The sequence below is a fragment of the Leopardus geoffroyi genome, chromosome B3 (assembly GCF_018350155.1).
Source record: "Leopardus geoffroyi isolate Oge1 chromosome B3, O.geoffroyi_Oge1_pat1.0, whole genome shotgun sequence".
NCBI lineage: Eukaryota > Metazoa > Chordata > Mammalia > Carnivora > Felidae > Leopardus > Leopardus geoffroyi.
In genome coordinates, this window is record NC_059337.1 from 31,916,132 (window position 1) to 31,922,484 (window position 6,353).

The window sequence follows — 6,353 nt, forward strand, 5'->3', positions numbered from 1 at the left end:
TGCATGAAGGCTCAAAGTGTTCTTCCAGAGTCTGGGGGCTGGCCTCCCCAGTGCTCCCAGCTGGGCCCCCCAGTATCCCTCCCTGCAGGCTCCAGGAGGCCGATCGTGACAGAGGCAGAAAGCAGAGGGGACCATCAGTCCCACTGCAGGCTCGGGCCCTAGTTCCGAGGAACGGCAGCTTGGTACAGAGGGGAGCGTGAGTTCAGAGTCCCGCCCTGTGTGCAGATCCAGGCTCTGCTGGGGCACACACCAGGTCAGCGAGGCGGTAGGAGGGCAGCCCGTCATACCTTGCTAGTCACCCTTGGCTCAGCAATCCTACTCCTGGGATTCTGTCCCACAGAGACACCCACACACATGCGACGTGCGCACAAGAGCATTCACGGCTGCACTGTTGTGGCAGGAACAGATTGGGAACACCTTGTCTGTCCATCAGTGTGGGACGGGCTGAGCCTACGGCATGTCCCCGTGATGGACTACCATGAAGCTGTGAAAAGAATGTGGAAGCTCTCTGTGTGTGACAGTGCAAAAAAGCTCTGGGGTTTTTGTCAAGTGAAAAAGCAAGTACGAGTCAGCAGAGGGCAGAGAAAGTGGCTCAAGTCCCGGCAGGGGCAGGACGCAGCGTGACGGACGGCTCCGGAGACACGGGGAATTTCGCATGATTGGAACGAGGGGACAATGCCAGGCAAGCAAGATGGAGGCCCGCTTGGGAGGGTCCCTCTCTTTCAGAGAAGAAACTGGAAACCACCAGGAGCCGAGGGATAGTTTTCAGTAAGTTCTGATCTGCTCTGTCTGGTAACAAGATCTGGCAACTGCAAAGCAATGACCCACATTTATAACACACTTTACCCACGTTGTATCATTTAAACCTCTCAACAACTCCTCATCCCACAAGGGGGGGTGCTATTATCATCACCCCTATTTCACAAATAAGGGAATAGAACACAGAGAGGTTAGGGAACCAGCCCAAAGTCACACAGCCAGTAAACGGCACAGGCAGAGAAAGAATCCAGAGTCTGGCTCCTGAGCCCATGCCGCGTCCTCTCAGAGCAGTGGCCTGGAGGGGGCCAGCTGGAGGCGAGGGAGAGTCAGAAGGCTGTAGTAACAATCCAGACATCGGAGCAATAGGGCCTGGGGGAAAGCAGTGGCTTTGGGGATGGTGACTCAGGTGTAGATTTGAAAGTGTTTAAGAAGGTAGAAACAAGCCCAGTGGCGAGTGGGGTGTGGCCGCTGTGGAAGGGGCCCAAGATCCCATTGTTCACACACTCGTGTAGCAAAATCCTGGAGTGGCTGTACCAGGTACTTCGTGCCAGGCATTGTTCTGGGAACCGGGCTTGCCTCAATCCCCAAAACAGACAAATGTATGCCCTTAAGGAACTTTCATTCTAGCTGGTGGAGAAAGACAATAAACATAATGATATGTAAATTACATAGTCTGTTAGAAGGGCGGAAAACATAAAATAAAGGCAAGGGTGGTGACAGGCAGTCTTGGCCAAGGAAGCTTCTGAAGGTTTTTTTTTTCTTTTTAATGTTTATTTATTTATTTTGAGGAGGGAGGAGAGGCAGAGAGAGAGAGAGGGAGAGAGAGAATCCCAAGCAGGCTCTGTGATGTCAGCGCAGAGCCCCATATCTCACGAGCCACAAGATCATGACTTGAGCCAAAATCAAGGTTCGGACGCTTAACTGAGTGAGCCACCCCGGCGCCCCCCACCCCTCTTTTGAAGACTTGCCAGGGCAAGTCTCACCAAGAAGGTGACGTTTGAAAGAAGCCATAAAGGTGGTGAGGGAGTGAGCCTTGCAGACACATAGGGGAAGGGCATTCTAGGCAGAGGAGCAGGACCTGGGACATCCGAGGTGTTAGACATCAAGTGGATCACAGAGCGAGCAACTGGGGAGAGAGAGGTCTGGACATGGGATGGCAGGTGCGTGTGTGTGGGTGTTCGGGTGTCCACAGCATAGAAGACACTTGATGCCTTGAGACTGGATGAGATCTGGAGGGAGAAAGTGAAAGGTGTGCTTGGCTTCAGCATCTGGGTCAATGAGAGAGAGAGAGAGAGAGAGAAAGAGAGCAGGTTTTGGGGAGATCCTGAGGCAGCCAGAAGTGGTGTCATGTAAGCATGTGCATTATGTGGTCTGGGGCTCAGGAGAGGCACCAGGGGGCTGGAGCCCTGAAGATGCAGGGGGAGTACAAGCTAGGGGTGGGAGAGGTCTGTCTCCTAGGGAGGAAGAGGAAAAGGCCGAGGACAGAGCTCGGGGTGGGGGCCCACTTGCAGGTGGCATCGGGAGAAGGGAGACGCAAGAAGGGGCCCGCAGGAGGAGCGGCCAGCGAGGTGAGAGATCTGGGCGTGAGTGGAACAACACTGAGGAGGCGAATCTGGGGTGGCAGGGAAGTGCCACAGAGTAACAACAGAGAGGTTGCCAGTGACCCTGGCGGAGCGCTGGCGGGAGTCAGATCTCTGAGGTCAAGGGGAGGTGGGAGGTTGGAGGCAGCCACGGAGGCAGAGGGTGGACAAGCCTTCAGGGGCTGCTGGGCAGAGCTGGAGGTGAGGCCGAGAGAGGGCTCCCAGAGGACGGGAAGGCCGTAAACAGAGGATTTGATGCCAAGAGGCACTGAGGGCCAGCTGGGGAGCCCAGCCTGCCAGGCAGGGGTGCCTGGGCACTGCTCGGCAGCATTGGGTGCCACAGGGTCCTTGCTGAGTGTGACCGGACCACAGATGCTCACTGCCCCTGTGTCTGCCTCCTGCCCCCTGCCTGGGCAGGCCCCCAGGAGCTCACCACCCCACCACCCTCTCCAGGGCAGGGGGCCAAACGTTCCAGGAGGGAATGGATGGGTGGAGGCAGGTCCAGGTAGACAAGAATTCAGGGGAGAGGTGCTGGCTTTACAGCTGGAGTCTGGTCACCCCCTCCCTTTGTGGGACACCTGACCTCACCTACTGAATCAGTAGAGCTAGAGGTTTGCCAAGGGGGTGGGTCTGCCCCTCTGGTCAAAAGGTTCTCAGGAATCCACCTACTTCCTCTTTTCTGAAAATCGGAACTACTGCTGTTAATTTCGGGGAAAAGGAACTAACCTTCGTTGTGTGGCCCTCCCCCTACACACACACAGACACACACACACACACACACACACACACACACACACACATGCAGTGTGAGCAGGTGCGAGGCCCAGAGCTGGTTATTACTCACCTGGTGTGAAAAGGCCTCAAAGAGAGGACACTGTTGTTTTCCCTTCTTGACAAGCGGGAAAGCTGAGGCTGTGGGAGGCTCAGTGACTCACCCAAGGCCCCATCGTGTTGTGACATGGAGGTCACTGACATGGAGGTGAGTGTGGAGAGGAGAGGCCGGGGCATGGTGTTATCTGTCCCCTGCACATGGTGGGCCAAACACTCCATGTGGCCGGATAAATGTCTAATCTCCCCTCCTATCTCAGTGGCTGGTTTCCTAGATGCCTGGGGCTCTTGAGGCTCATATGAACCTATGAAAAGGGTCCTCACCTCTGGTGAGAGGCACTCAGGGCCTGAGAGAGGCTCCAAGGGGGGTACTCAGCACACGGCCTGCTTCTCAGACAATGTTCAGTCCCCACGCACCCCACTGGAGACTTGGGATTGGCCCTTGAGGGGGCTAGTGACCAGAGCCTGGAGTCCACACATGGTGGCTTGATCTGTCCCCCGCTCCCCCGCCCATTGTGATACCCAGAGGCCAGCTCTCTGCTGGTTCCTAGCCTCCCACAGATGCCCTAGCCAGAAATGCCTCCCACTCTTCTCTGCCTGCTTAAGAGCAAAGGGTATAGGCTTGGGGCTCAGAGTGAGGCTCTGTGTGACCTCGGGCAAGGTTTGTAAGCAATTGGAACCTTTTCCTCTTCTGCAACAAAGGGGTGCAAACAATGACAATGTGCCCAGAAGATTCCTGAGGATTAGGGGAGATTCTTCCAGAGCCTGGCCCATAGAAGGTGCTCAGTTAGTACTACTTCCTTTCCCCCAGGACCCCAGGCTCCTGGGATGCCCCCCACTGTCAGCTGCTAGGTGCTGGGACTGAGTCAGCTCTGGAATGAAATGGAGTAGAGCTTTAGGACTTGGTCCCTGCTTCAGGGAGTTGATGGTCTAGCCTGGGCGTTTGGGGTTCATGTCCCTCCCCGACATCCTGGAGGAAAGAGACCATGAACTTCAGAGCAAGCATGAGGGACCATGTGGTGGGGGGGCCCTGCAGGAAGCGCCTCTGCAAGGCCCACCCCTAACATTTGTGGGGCTCAGAACAGAAGCACAAGGGGAGGCCCATATATGTTTAGATATTTAAAAGTTATACATCAAGCTAACAAATTGCTAAATGGAATACATTCTAGCCTCCTACGTGGATAAATATGCCCGGAGAACAACCTGGAAAGTCAGAGTGCAATTTAGAACTCTTGGACTCCTGGGGTCCAGTGCTGGAATGTGGCAGGGCGAGGAGATCCCCTCCCCCAACTCCTCTCCTGGCTCCAACTTTGGATACTGCCCAAGGCTGCCCCAGGCCATCCAGCCACGTTTCATTCACAGACCAGGCAACAGCTGCCCTTGGCTACCCCTTAGGCCTGAGGTGTGCATACCAGCCACAGGGCCAGGGAATAGGCCCACGCAGATTGTGGGGCAGGGAGTTCTGGGGTACTGCATGCGGAGGAAGAGCATGGGCCTTGGGTGGGCATGTCCCCTTGGCTCACGGGCATTTTGCCCCTCGATTGTGGGGGTGAAACCAGAGGAGGGTCAGAGTGGATTCCTCTAATGTGCAGGGCCCAGGACAGGAGCCCTTCCTGCCTGGGTCTAAGTTTGAAGCTACTCTTGGGGTACTCCCAGGACCTAGCTCCAGAGTCCGGTGCCTGCCCTGTTTGCATCCAGCACTTGAGCCCCACCGGACCAGGGAGGCGCAGGCCACTGTGCCTTGCTGAGCTCACAGTCTAAGGAGCGCCCCCCCCCCCCCACCCCGGACATCAGGGATCCCTTCCTTCCTACCTAGTGACCCTCATTCTCCTCATGTGGGATGGGGGAGGGATGTCTGCTGCCACACGCCCGCCCCCCTCTCTGAGCCCTGATCTCACGCTGCCTCTTCTGACTCTGCGGACCACGCAGTCCCCGACCCCGCGGGCAGTGGGCAGCCCTCCCTAGCTCGTGCCGGGAAAGTGGGGCACTTTAGCCCATGTTTCTCGCTCACTCAGCTGAAAAGCTACAGCTGCCCTGAGGCTCCTCCCTGGGTACTGGCCGCTCCTTCCCTGATGCTGTGTGACAGGCCTGACCTCGGGACTCCTGCACCTGTCCTGCCGCCCTGCTGCCGGGTGCCTCCCTCACCGCGGGGAGGGGGCACGGCCCCTGCCACAAGGCTGTCGGTGTCTAAACCCCCCTCCCACGTTGCTGCCGCCTGCCTTTGCGCTCAGCATGGCCCCTGCTGGGTCCCCTTAATGTATGTTCCCCCTCCCACCCCAGAGGGGACCAGGGGGACTGGGGGTCCCTGCTACCAGGGTTCGGAGGCAATTCAGAGACCCTTTCCATTAGGATAGAAAGGCCCCTGGCAGGGGGTAACAGGGATTTCCTGGGAAGGCTGAAGTATGTCCTGAGCTGCAGCCGTGAGGCCGAGTCTCTGGTCAGGAACTCTACACTTGGCGGAGAGGCGATCTCATGCTTCCTCTCTCAGACACGCAGCCCGTGATGCCCGCCGCCACCTCAGGAACGGCTCCCGCACAGGCAGCCGCCTTTTGCCCTCTCCCTTTGTTCACTGATAGCTCTGTTCTTGCTGTGTCCGCATCATCGCTGCCCCCTGCCAGGAGAGCCCCTGGGGTGGGGGGCCTCCTGTGGGTGAGGACCAGGTCTGGGACTGGGTGAAGGGGGTGCCCAGGCAATGGAGGGAGGGAGGGGCACCCATCGCCCCTGGGCACCCATGAGCCACCCCGGGAGGCCTCTACTTCTCTTTCACCGGGATGGCCTTTGTCTTCCTCCTGGAAGCAGTCCCTCCCTGCCGGCCCCACAGGGACCGAGAGCCAGAGCCTGACTTATCAGTAAGAGACTCCAGGGGGCAGCGCCCGGGACAGTTACCACACCTGGGGGCCCACTCGTGTTAAAACTGTGGTGGGCCAGGAGCCCAGAGTCTTCCCCTGCAGGCTAGTCTAGCCAGCTGAGGCCGGCGAGGCCAGGGGCGTTCATCTCAGCGGGGATCCCTGAGCCCATCCTCCCCTCCACGCCTTTGCACCTGCTGTGCCCTGTCTCACTGCCCCACGGTGCCCCCTTTCTGAGAAGTCCTCCTGACCGCAGAGCTCCCCAGCCTGAGTCTGGGTGAAGGACCTACCACAGAGGGTCCTTGTCCTGTAAGCTGAGAGTCCTGGAAACCGGCCCAGG

General features: G+C 57.9%; 1 long non-coding RNA gene across 1 annotated transcript; it reads right to left on the minus strand.

Moving 5' to 3' along the window:
- Positions 1-362: 362 nt before the first annotated feature.
- On the minus strand, positions 363-3,288 carry LOC123582082. The gene is made up of 2 exons (XR_006704185.1): positions 3,184-3,288; positions 363-809 (listed from the first exon to the last, which is right to left on the minus strand). It is a non-coding gene; the product is annotated as an uncharacterized LOC123582082 (long non-coding RNA).
- Between the last annotated feature and the right edge of the window lie 3,065 nt (positions 3,289-6,353).